At 38.0% G+C, this 13,259-nt stretch overlaps 1 protein-coding gene and 1 non-coding gene across 9 annotated transcripts in view; one reads left to right on the forward strand and one right to left on the reverse strand.

Annotated features, from left to right (window-relative positions):
• The window catches only part of DMD (dystrophin), a 2,125,071-nt gene that overhangs the window by 1,717,437 nt on the left and 394,375 nt on the right, over positions 1 to 13,259 (reverse strand). The gene's annotated exons all lie outside the window — the stretch shown is intronic.
• On the forward strand, positions 4,784 to 4,890 carry LOC141569824 (U6 spliceosomal RNA). The gene has a single exon (XR_012493604.1). It is a non-coding gene; the product is annotated as a U6 spliceosomal RNA (small nuclear RNA).

Consider the following 13,259-nt stretch of genomic DNA (forward strand, 5'->3'; position numbering starts at 1 on the left):
AATAGATGAATTTCATTAGAAGGCTCCAGCCCCCTTCCCCAAACAGGCAAGGGAAGGTATAAAAGTAAGAGCTTTTGCCTCAGTCACTGGGCTTCCCAGTTTCGGGTACCTCTTCCCACTCGGGAGCTGCCACCTCTTCTCCTGCCTCTAATAAACTATCCTCCTTTACAACTTTTTGCCTCTTCCTGGTCCGTGTGTCCATTCTTCCACTTCACGAGACACGATCCTGGCCCACACCCAGAAACTGCCGGCAGCTCCAACATGATTTACATCATGTGGGGACTCACAGAAAAATATTCCTACTTCATCTCTACTTGCTAGATGGGATGCTGCCTGATTTTGTGAATCATTTAATAAAGCGAATTAGATTTTTAAAATTTACTCAGTCGAGTTTTGTTTATTGACACATGTTAAATTAAATGACTGAATGAATAAAATGGAAAACCTGAGATAAACTTTGTACTCTACTAAATTAAACTGTAACTCAAAATAAAATAAATCCCAAAGTGAATTTTATGTAAATTATGTTTTATATTTGACAATTGTCTGCACTTAAAACTTGCCAAGAGAACTATGAAAAAATGTTCAATCTTATTTTTAATTAGTGAAATGCAAATTAAAGCCACAGTGAGAAACAATTTTATATCAATGTAGTAGCCAAAAATTAAAATTTGACATTATCAAGCACTGGAGAGACTTCAGAGCAAATAAAATGTTGATGAAATTGATGGGAATTTAAATTGGTCTAACTAATTTTGATGGAGAAACTGACATAAAATGGTTCCCTGCCCCATGGAACTGACCTAAAATGGTGGCCCCAGCGGAGAGAGAAGTCCCCAGCCTAAGCCCCAGCCCACTTCCACATCACCCCCTCCAAGCCACACCCCGAGCCAATCACCAGACGACACCTACCCCTACCCCAACTCAAGGAAGTCCCCAGCCCATAAAACCCTGCTCAAAACCTTGCTAGGGGCTCAGTCTTTGGGAAAGATCCCACTGAGCCCGCCAGTGTAATAAAGCTGACTCTCCTAACTCTCTGAGTGCCGCTTGGGTTCTTTCCGGTCCTGGTATCCATAACAATTTCAAAAAGAATTTGGCATAGTCTTGTAAATTTATAGATATACCCTGTCAGTCAGTGTCTCAGCAGAATTTATAAGCCCTTCGGTATTTTAAATAGAAATCTTAAATTTGGAATTAAAACAGGTGACAGAAGAACTGAGATGGCAAACTGTGGAGTATGAAGCAACCCAGTTTAGCAACCACATTAGGCAATAATTACCCTTAGACTGAAGGAATGACAGAGGGAGAAAGGGAAGAGAGGGAGAAAAGAGGAAAAGGAGGAGAGGGTGGGAAGGTGCATGAATTCAGTGGATTGAGGCTGAAGAGGAGCAGAATTTGTCACCCCAAAATATGCCTCTTTGACATAAGGATTATCTTGAGTGGGTTATTTTAAGAAATGGCAAACACAGGAGAAACTCTGAAAACCTAGCAGAATTATCCTTTTATAAGAGACATTTACATTTGTAAGGGAAATCTCCATTTGTAAGGGTGTCTTCCAAATCTCTAGAAATTTATCAATTGAGAAGGTAATGACTTAACTCTGCATAACAACCTTACCTTTCTTTACCGCGCTTTGCCTGGTAATCTCCCATAAATGGATCCCCTCTCCCCCAACATCTTTCTCTTTAGCTGGAGCTGGTATTTAATGTGGAGTCTTGGGACATTTCAGGAAGTTACTCATTTTTCCTGGGAGGGATACACTTTCTTAAACTTTCGTTTGTTTTTCTTCTGTTACTCTGTCTTTTGATTATAGGGAAGGTCTCAGCCAAGAGCCTAAAAGGGTAGAGGGAAAATTATTTTTCCTTCCTGATAGGGTCTTGAGTTCATTTAGTGGAAGTGGGAGCCCCTGTGAGCCTAGGTGGCTGGAGCTGGAACCTCAAAGGATAGGCAGCTGCTGCCAAAGATACAGCCTCAGGCACAAAGGAAGGGAGAGAAATACCCTAGGATCTGCTCTAACTCTCCGATCCTCCAATCAGGTGACATGGAAGCCTGGTACTCAGAGCTCACAAGTCTTAGTGTACCCAGCAGAGCGGTGTAAAAATGAGAGAAGTATATTGAGGGCACAGAAATGAACTCTACAAGCCAGCAATCCCACTACTCAGTGTGTACAGGAAGCTGTGGATGAAAAGGGGGCCACATACTAAACCTGACAAGCTCAGGGGAGGCCAGTGTGGCAGGCACTACAAACTGAGAGACCGAAATAAACCACATAGGATGGTCTGAACATAAAAACTTCTAACTAAAAGAGGGTCATGGCCAGTAGTCACATCCTTGGCCTGTAGCTTCCTTGACAAAGGTCAATTTTTACCTTAAGTGAGCCTGTCTTCTGTTTTTGCATCTAAGATAGCCTACCCTTGGAATGTCAGAGTAATACCCTTGGAATGTCATAGTAATTCACTTTTCCAGACCCCTCAGGGCACAGCTCACTGCACCCAGAGCACAGACCACAGAACCCCTTATTGTTATCTTGTTCTCTGAATACCATCTCTCTGCTCTGTAAGTGTTAATTATTAACTATCCTGTACCTACCAATGTAAAAGAAGTATGTGTGTCTCAGTTTTATTTTTTTATCCAAGCCCAGAGATTTCCCTCTTTATTTTCTTCTACCCTCTTAATCTACCACCAATGAATATCATGTAAACCTCCTTACATCTTCTCCTTTGATTCTAATGTATAAAATAAGCTTCAAAACTGACATTCTTCAGAGCACTTTTTTTTTAAAAGATTTTATTGGGGAAGGGGAACAGGACTCTCTTGGGGAACAGTGTGTACTTCCAGGACTTTTATTTTCCAAGTCAAGTTGTTATCCTTTCAATCTTAGCTGTGGAGGGTGCAGCTCAGCTCCAGGTCCAGCTCTTGGTTGCTAGTTGTGCCCCCAGTGCCAGGTCCAGTTGTCCTTGCTAGTTGCAGGGGGCGCAGCCCACCATCCCTTGCGGGAGTCGAACTGGCAACCTTGTGGTTGAGAGGATGCACTCCAACCAACTGAGCCATCCGGGAGGCAGCTCAGCTCAAGGTGCCATGTTCAATCTTAGTTGCAGGGGGTGGAGCCCACCATCCCTTGCGGGACTTGAGGAATTGAACTGGCAACCTTGTGGTTGAGAGCCCACTGGCCCATGTGGGAATCGAACTGGCAGCCTTCGGAGTTAGGAGCATGGAGTTCTAACCGCCTGAGCCACGGGGCTGGTCCCAGGGCATTTTCTTAATCCATTGAGATTTTGTGTCCTGGCAATTGTCAGTTTGGTTCAAATACACTCATTAAAGTTCTCTACAGGTTTGGATGTTTCTTACATCTACAGAGCACTGTTTGTAATAGGAAAAGAGATGAATCTGGAAACAACCCAACTATCCATCAACAGCAGAATGTATAAATAAATGGTGGTTTATGTCTATGATAGAATATGACAGTGAAAATGAATGAACTACAGCTATATTCACGGACGTGGATGAATCTCAGCAACATAATACTGATTGGAAAAAGCAGTCACACAAGACTAGATGCAATATGATTCCAATTATGTGAAGTTCAAAAGCATGGACAGCCAAACAATTTATTATTTAGGAATATACATATATATGGCGAGGCTATAAAGCAAAGCACAATTTAAGAGAGTGATTATCTATTAATAGTAGGGGAAGTGATGGAATTGAGGAGGGGTACATAGGTGGCTTCAAATTACTGAGGATATTTGAAATTAATAAGTTATTTATTACTTAAATCGTATATATTATAAATATTATTTTATCCCTAAGCAAAAAAAAAAAAAAAATTAAGATAAATATGTTTGAATGATTAAGCTAATACAACTATCAACTAAAAGGAAAGTGGCTGTTTTCTCTGGAAATTCTTCCCCTTTCAGTTTGCAAATTTTTGCACTGAAAAGATAGGAGTTTAATAATCATAGCAGACCAGAGGCTTCAGTGGGGTGGGGATGGGGTAGCTTATCATGAAAAATGACTGTTCCCATCGTTTAAAAGTGACCTCTGGCAACATTTTCCTTGAAGCTTCTAACTTTACATATTATTGTCAGTCACTTGGCAACTCTGAGGAAACAGTCTTCCTGCTGAAGGCTCTTACAGCTAATATGTGTCTCCAGAATATATAGGTGGTCAGACAATTAAGTTTGCAAACTCATCCTAGAAAAAGTGCTACATACCTCATTGCTGAATATCACTACGGTCACCTTCCAGGTACTCCCCTTGGGAAGCAATGCACTGATGCCAGTGCCTAGTCCACCCTTCAAAGAAATTTTGGAACTCTTTTTCTGGAATGGCCATCAGAGTTGTCATCATATTACCCTTTATGTCCTGAATGTCATCAAAATGTCTACCTTTCAATATTTCCTTTATCTTCGGGTAAAGAAAGAAGTCACTGGGGACCAGATCAGGTAAGTAGGGAGGGTGTTCCAATACAGTGATTTGTTTACTGGCTAAAACCTCCCTCACCGACAGTGCCCTGTGAGCTGGTGCATTGTCGTGATGCAAGAGCCATGAATTATTGGCGAAAAGTTCAGGTCATCTAACTTTTTGACACAGCCTTTTCAGTACTTCCAAATAGTAAGCTTGAGTAACTGCTAGTCCAGTTGGTACAAATTCATAATGAATAATCCCTCTGATGTAAAAAAAAAAAAAGGTTACCAACAGCATTACAAGAAGTTTGCGAACTTAATTGTCAGACCTAGTAGAAAGGTACTGCATAATCATTCCTTTAAGAAGTATTAATTGGGTGCTCGCTTCGGCAGCACAGATACTAAAATTAGAACGATACAGAGAAGATTAGCATGGCCCCTGCGCAAGGATGACATGCAAATTCGTGAAGCATTCTATATTTAAAAAAAAAAAAAAGAAGTATTAATTGGGGTGGCTGGTTAGCTCAGTTGGTTATAGGGTGGTGCTGGTAGCACCAAGGTTGCTGTTTTGATCCCTGCATGGGCCACAGTGAGCTGCGTCCTCCACAACTAGATTGAAGGACAACGACTTGGACCTGATGAGCCCTGGAGAAACACACTGTTCACCAGTAAAATTTAAAAAAAAAAAAGAAGTATTAATTGGGGTGGCTGGTTAGCTCAGTTGGTTATAGGGTGGTGCTGGTAGCACCAAGGTTGCTGTTTTGATCCCTGCATGGGCCACAGTGAGCTGCGTCCTCCACAACTAGATTGAAGGACAACGACTTGGACCTGATGAGCCCTGGAGAAACACACTGTTCACCAGTAAAATTTAAAAAAAAAAAGAAGCAAAACAGTTCACTATGAGCAAAATTATCAACATTTCAGATAACTACATACCTGACCCTGAACTTCTATCACTGCCCATACTCACCTCATCCCAATCTCCACCTGACCACTCAAGTCAAGGACTAGAATATTGGCAATTATGTTTCTCTCTGTGCTCCTCTCTTAGTCCATCCACTGGTGTCCCCCAACCTGAGATAATAAACATACCCTGAATCTATCATCCCTTGATTTTTAAAAATACTTTATCAGATATATATGCCTCAACAATATTTCGCTGAATTTTCGTGTAGCAATCAAAAGTGTGGAGTTCCACAGCCTGGATTTGACCTCTGTCCTACTAATTACTGGATATCTGACCTCAGGCAAGTTGCATAGGGTCTCTGAGACTCAGTTCTCTCTGAAATATTCCCCTTGGGCCCATGTGGGAATCGAACCAGCAACCCTGTTGTTCAGAGCTCACGTTCTAACCAACTGAGTCATCTGGCTGCTCCTGTTTTGCATTCATTTTGATTTTTAAAATATTGAACTAAAATGGTATTTATCTTCATTACTGAATTTTTAGATAACAATTTATATTTTATACTGGAAGCAAGCATGTCACTTGCCTTATCCTATTCTAAGCCCTGGCTCCAAAGTGGCCTCTTGCTAAGAGAGGAAGGGGAGGGAGAAAATACAGCATTTGTCTTGAACGTGGGTTTCTCTATTTTCACAGATTGTATGTTTGTCTCAAGTGGCTTGGTGTGGGAGCCAATCAACATTAAGTGAAGGCTAAGTTACCCCTCTCTCTTTAATACCACCACTGAAGTACCTTCTCTCGAGTTAATACATTTTAAAAGGGAAATGGAATTATGGGTGTTGAGCACCGACACTGTGCCAAGGCTTTAAAACAGTTCCTCACTTAATCGTTCCAATCACTCTGTAAAGTCAGTATTAATATTCCCATTTTTTTCCCATAAGAAAGTTGAGGCTCAGAGATGTTATAGTCTAATGGCATGTATTTCAAGAGCCATAAAAACTTGAACTCCATGTGCCACTTGTATTTTTTTTCCGCCACACTCTTTTGCTTGGCCTATTCTCAGAGGTGGTGGTAGCTATTATGAGCAAATCAATTAAGATATATGAAAATGATTCCTAAACTGTGAAGTACCACATCAAATTAACATAGTCATATTAATAATAATAATAAAACCATTTGCTTCTGTTTCTAATTTTCATAATAGATAATAAAATGATATTTTGCCTTTTTTTAGAGTGCTATGTGAAATGAAATTCAATATCACAAAGACGAAAAAGTCCACTCTCCTTACATTGGGAAAACATCACTCAGAGTCAACAATCACTGTCCTTATTCTCTCTGAAGTGGAGTATGTTGATCTTTGTACTATAGTTTCTATTATTAACACAATTAAAATGCTGAAATGCATTTGAACAGATGTTTATTCTCTGAGGAAAGGTAACTAGCAATATTATCTATTCTAAAGTGAGTCAGCTGTGATATTGTAAATAGGATGATAAACAAAAATATATATATACAATTTCATAATTTACTACTTCATTCCAAACTTCCAGGAGAGAGTGAAAATATAAATCAAAGACAATTCTAGCCAATTTAACCAACTCTATATCTCATTAGACCTCATTAAGTTTACTTTATCTCAGACAGTATCTGATACCATAAAAGAGTAAAAAAAATATTTCAAATGTCAATATTTTGTTTCTCTGGATAATACACTTTATTGTTCTATATTCCTTATTGAACTATAAAAAACATTAAGATCTGGTATTAGGGCTTATATGTGTTAAAGATACAATTAGCTAAAAATGTAAAAAGCGAACTGTTTTTATCTACGTTCAAGCAAAGCCCGTTAGTACATGTGATCTTTGCTTATTTTGTCAGAATCATCTAGAAAGAATTTAGCAACTATTTCAATGGCAGTTAAAAAGACAAGTTTGTCTATTTTTTTGTTTGTTTGTTTACTAAATATCTTAGACACTTTGCAACCACCTTTACCACACATCACATACAAAATCACAAACACAAACATAGGAAATCAAATGAGAACCTTTCCTAAAGCTGTGCTTTTTCAACTGTTAGTCAGAGGGAAAATTGTAAATCCCCAAAACTCCTCTTTTTACAATTTCTCTCTAACCCCATATTGTCAGCTCTTGGGGAAGAAAGGTAAAGGTAAATTGCATCTTCTGGCTGTGTTCACCCTTTATAATATAAACATTTTGTGTGTGTTATCCTCGTTTTATGGTTTTTATCTGTTGAGCTTTCTGGTTTACACTTAGATTTGCTGAAAAAATTCTCCTCACTTCCAGAAAGCCAGTTTGGCTTTGCAGGAAAGTGCTAGGGGCATCTCCCTTTGTCATTTCCCACTAAGGGAGATTCTCAGTGTGTGCTGTCACTCTAGGATTTGCCTTGCTGAGAAGGAAAGAAGCTTATGATAGCTTCTGAATAACTCTGAAAAATAAAGGTGTTCTACAGATTTTGTCACCAGACCCCAAAAGTAGATCGTATAAAATTCCACAGACAGTTAAAAAACAAACAAACAAATAAACAAACAAACACATTTGCTTCTCTATCAGTCCTTGGTAGAGATTAAAGATTTTAGGAGGACTAAATGCAATCCAGATCCAAATTCCAGGCAATCACTAGTCACATTAAAATGCAGGTTCCACCTATGGTGTTGAGGTCTAATTAAGAAAATGCTTAATTTAGTTTTCATATTTCATAGGTAAAATATGTGTGACTGGGATTTTTCTCTGTTAAACACATACATGAAGTTTACTATCTATTGTAAAGGTCTATATTATTGGTATTACTCTATATCAAAGAATTTTACTAAATGGAAAACGTAAGAGTTCATTAAAGATAAAATTGACTCTTGAAATCCAAGGCCTATTAAATCTAAACTTGCATCAAAACACCTTGAAAATTTTTACATGTATTCTCAAAGACAATTAAAATACTATCTTCACAGCATTAAGAATGTATCACAAACATCAAGAGTGAACGCTACTGCAAACTATGGATTCTGGGTGATGATGTATCAATGTAGGTTCATTAATTGTAACACATGCCCCACTCTGGTGCAGGATGTTGATAATAAGGGACGCTGTGCATATGTTAGGACAACAGGTATATGGGAAATCTCTATACTTACTTTCCATTCAATTTTGCTGTGTACCTAAAACTACTCTAAAGTATAAGATCTATTAAAAACAAATAACTACATCACAATAGTTCATTTGAAATATCTTACGTACTTTCGATACATTTCTAACACAGGGTATACTCAATAATACAAAATCCTAGGCCTTCATGTATCACAATTGGATTAAGGAGAAGAATATTTGGAAAAATAATTACCATGCAATATGGGACCTGCGGCAATACAGTGTAGTCTAGAGTGTTCAGGGGCATCAAAAGAGAGGGGGAGATAAATTCTATCTCAGAGAATTAATAAAAGGTATCACCCAGAAGATCAGATTTTATCTGCATCAAAAAGAATGATTAGAAGCTTATCAGGTTGAGAAAGTGGGCAATATCATTCATGGTCTAAGGAGAGTGCCATAAAGTGTAAGTAGAACAGACAAGGAGAGGAGGAAATGAGGAGGTAAGAGTAGGAAAACGACAAAAAAGAGAACTTTTTAGGCCAAGCTAAGGAGTTGAAATTTAGGGCAATGGGGATCATCAAAAATCTGTTACATGAGCAACTCTGAGAACACTGGGTGGAAGAAATGGTTTAGAAAGACCATAATCAAGAGCCAAGTGGAACTAAGATGGCATGGCAAATAATCTAGGTTGAACATAAGGCAGTGTTGAGGGTAATGGGAAGGAGATTCCAGAGATAGCGTTCCACAGTGAAATTCTACCTTCAGGATGTAACCACAGAACCAGCTCAAAATGGTTTTATCCTGTTCCTGACAAGATACTGAGTTGCCTTTCAGAATCAACAGACCCAAATTCCAAGCCAAGCAGCTGAAGTATGCGCATAAGAGAGAACTTTGATTTCCAGCTGCACCCAGAACCAGAGTTTCGGCACCCCCACCCTGCTCCCATGGAACCAAAGGACCAGGATGGGACCAGAACTTGAACACTGGAACCCTCTCATAAGGGAAGGGTAAGTTGTCCAGGAATATCTGCTGCTGAAGCTCCTTGCTACAAATGGACAAGTTCCAAAGTCTTCCAATTAAAACTCGCCCCGCCAGCACATCCGCGTACCTGTTCCCCCTAACTCCTTACAACCCCTTGTCTTTTCTCTCTTGAGGAGAGCCCATCTCCTCTTTGGGCCTCCTCTTGAAATAAACTATTGCATACTCGATGCTTTAGTGATAGGTCTTACTGTATGTTGGGCATACACACTTGTGGGTTCAATTATAAGGACATCCCGAAGGAATATGCTTTTCCATGGAATGATTATTTTATTTTTTTTTTTTACAATTCAACCATAAAATAAATAGATGCTTATAAGTGTTCATCCTCTCCTTGCACTCATTCCATAAATGTAAGAACACAAGTTACATCTTTTAAGGTTTCTTTTACCTTTTAATTTTTATATTTCTTATATTTCTCAGTTTTCAGCTCATAGCACCAAATTTTATATGCCAATTTTTGTTTTTTTATGTACTTAAAAAATTATTCAAATGACAATTAAAGCAAGAAAAGATATCCATTGTTCTGTAGATTAATTACTTTCCAATCCCTATTTCATAGGTTCTCTATTCTTATCACCTACCTTTCTATATTTTCTCCATAGCTAAACACAAGAAGTCACACTATCCATGAGTTAATGACCATTGATTAATTACATTTTACATTGATTTTAATAGTCAGTTTCTCTGAAGACATCTAACCTCCAATATTCTTTTCCTCTGAGGGCGATAGGGAAACCAAACACCAAAACTGAAAGTACCAGCTCATGGGTCAAAGGGCAAGTCAAATCTTTCCCAAATGGAAATTTAGATCTATTCCTTGCAAACAGGGCTGGTGATAAATGGCTGAAAGATTAAATCAACGCATGTACAAAAGCAAAAGTTGAAGCTTGATATTTTCTTTATTGAAGTAATTCTTAGATCGTAATTCATTTAAATTTACACATCAAACTCTATCCCCAATGAAACACTAGGTGGATAAAAGCCCCCTTAATCTGATCATTATCATGTAATAGTCAACACACCCAGGTGGCTCTTGGCATATATGATCTATTAAACTATATATTCCATTGGATTTTAATTAAGAGACAGAATATAAAGCCCAAGTGTAATGCACAGTTTTCTTAAAGTCTCACCTTCCTGAGAGTTGTCAGAAAAATGAGGTTTAAAATCATTTTTAATAAATTTCTTCCAGCTTTGCATTTATCCATCAATTATATCTGAACCTCAAAGTACTCTGGTTGCATTTGTCTCAGAGCAATGATGATGTCTGACCTTACAGTTTCTTTATTTGTGAAATCCATTTGCAGTAAATGGTGAATAAGTGTAGGAGTTAAAATCATAAGCTGTTTGAAGAGTCCGTTATTTCTCTCTCTCCCTCGCTCTCTCACTCCCTTGCTCCCTTCTTCTCCCCCTCCCTCTATCCCTTTGCTTACACATAGTAAAAACCTATTTGAATTAAATTCAGTCCACCGGAAGTATACATTTGGTATAGTTGAAAAGTAACTGAATTTTTGACAATCCAGAACATAGATGAATCTCTTCACTTACTCCTTCTACAAATATTTGTGGAATACTTATTTTACTTCACATCATGCACCAAGCAGTGAAGATAAAACAGTAAACAAAGACAGACATGGAGACTGCTCTTATGGAACTTCCAGCTTATTATAGAGCATAGCAAGTAAATGACAAAATAATATAACTACAAAGTATAATAAAAGTTATGGAAGGAATAAACAAGATGTTAAGATACAGAATACCTAAAATAGAGAGTCAAGGGAGGTTAGTCTAGATTTAATAAGCAAAGTGTTTTTGAGGAAGTACAATGAAACTGAGATCTAAAGGATGAGAAAGATTTCATTATGAAAAATAATAGCAAAAGTTTTTCCAGGGAACAGCCTGCACAAGGTTCCAGAGATGGGAAAGAGACCTCCATTACTGTTTTTGGAACCTCTCTTCCGACATGTCTTCATAGGCTACAGGATATTTTAAAATATGGTCAAGAATATTGAAGCTGCCCTCCTTGACAGTATAGTTTATCTTTTGAAACACTCAAACAATTAGCAATAGTGCTAAATCAAATGAATTAGAAAGTTTTAATATGCTGGATAATACTGCTTCTGATTAAAAAAATAGACTTGTTCTCATAGCAATTGGCTCTAAAACAATTTTAGAAGGAATTCTAAATAAATGCTGCAAAAGAGATGAAAAGAGTTCAGAGACAAACAACAAAAATGGCTCTTAAACATTTGAAAATGTGGTCATCCTCACTTATTATTAGACAAAGGCAAACTAAAGACATGATTTTTCACCAGATGGGCAAAGATGAAAATATGTCATGTTGTTGATGGTATGAGGAAATAGGCACTCTCCTACCTTGTTGATAGGTGTGAATTGGTGTGTGTGTGTGTGTGTGTGTGTGTGTGTGTGTGTGTGTGCACAGATGCACACAGCACTTCTCTGGAAGGATATATATGAAACCTGTAATATCAGTTCCCTCTGGTAAGACTGAGGAGGATGACTAGGTGGTTGGGTGACAGGATAGGAGAAACAATTTTAATTGTGTATCCTGTGGTTTTTTTTTGTTAACCTTTTTGAAATTACATTATAAGCAACTATTTAGATAATTGAGTTTTAAGGACACTTTAGAGGTGACTTTATCTTGAAAAACGGGTTTACATGGAAAAGATTATAACACATCGATCCAACTATCCATCTTTTTACATATATCCATCTATGCATCCATCCTTCCATCCATCATTCATCCATTCCGTGTTTAATTTATATAAACATTTGGGGAACTCCTAGAATGTATGCATGATGCACAGAGAGAACCCAAGGAATAAAACGTTAAATAAGACAGTTTCATCTTCACTAAATATGGACAATAGTCCAGTCTTATCCACAGTTTTACTTTCTGTGGTTTGGTACCTGCAATCAACCATGGTCCAAAAATATTAAACGGAAAATTCCAGAAATAAACAATTCATCTTTTAAATTGCCTGCCCTTCTGAGTAGCATGATGAAATCTTGTACCATCCTGCTCTCTCCCGCCCAGGATTGAATCCTCTCTTTGTCCAGCATATCTAGCATAGCCACTCTCCACTGGTTACTCACTTAATAGCGATCTTGGTGACCAGATGGACTGTTATAGTACCACCAGGCTTGTGATCCAGTAGCTCTTCTTTTACTCAATAATGGCCCCAGAGCTGAACAGTAGTGATGCTGGCAATTTAGATACACCAAAGAGAAGCCATAAAGTGCTTCCTTCAAGTGAAAAGGGGAAAGTTCTCAACTTAATAAGGAAAGAGAACAATTGCATGCTGAAGTTGCTAAGATCTCTGGTAAGAACGAATCTTCTATCCATGAAACTGGGAAAGAGGATAAAGAAATCTATGCTAGTTTTACTGTCACACCTCAGACTGCAAAAGTTATGGCTAGAGTATATAATAAATGCTTAGTGAAGATGGAAAAGGCATTAAATTTGTGCATGGAAGACATGAACAGAAAAATGTGTTCTGACTGACACCAATGTTTTGTGCCAGAAAGAGTTGAGCCTATACGATGACTTCAACAAGAGATTCCCTGAAACAACTAACAATATTCATATAACTTTTATTAAAGTATATTGTTATAATTGTTCTATTTTATAATTAGTTATTGTTGTTAATTTCTTACTGTTTCTAATTTATAAAATAAACTTTATCACGGGTATGTATGCATAGGTAAAAAACATCATGTATACAGGGTTTGGTACTATCTGCAGTTTCAGGCATCCCTGGGTGTCTTGGACTCTAGCTCCCGCAG

The sequence above is a fragment of the Rhinolophus sinicus genome, chromosome X, assembly GCF_036562045.2.
Source record: "Rhinolophus sinicus isolate RSC01 chromosome X, ASM3656204v1, whole genome shotgun sequence".
In the NCBI taxonomy this organism is placed as follows: domain Eukaryota; kingdom Metazoa; phylum Chordata; class Mammalia; order Chiroptera; family Rhinolophidae; genus Rhinolophus; species Rhinolophus sinicus.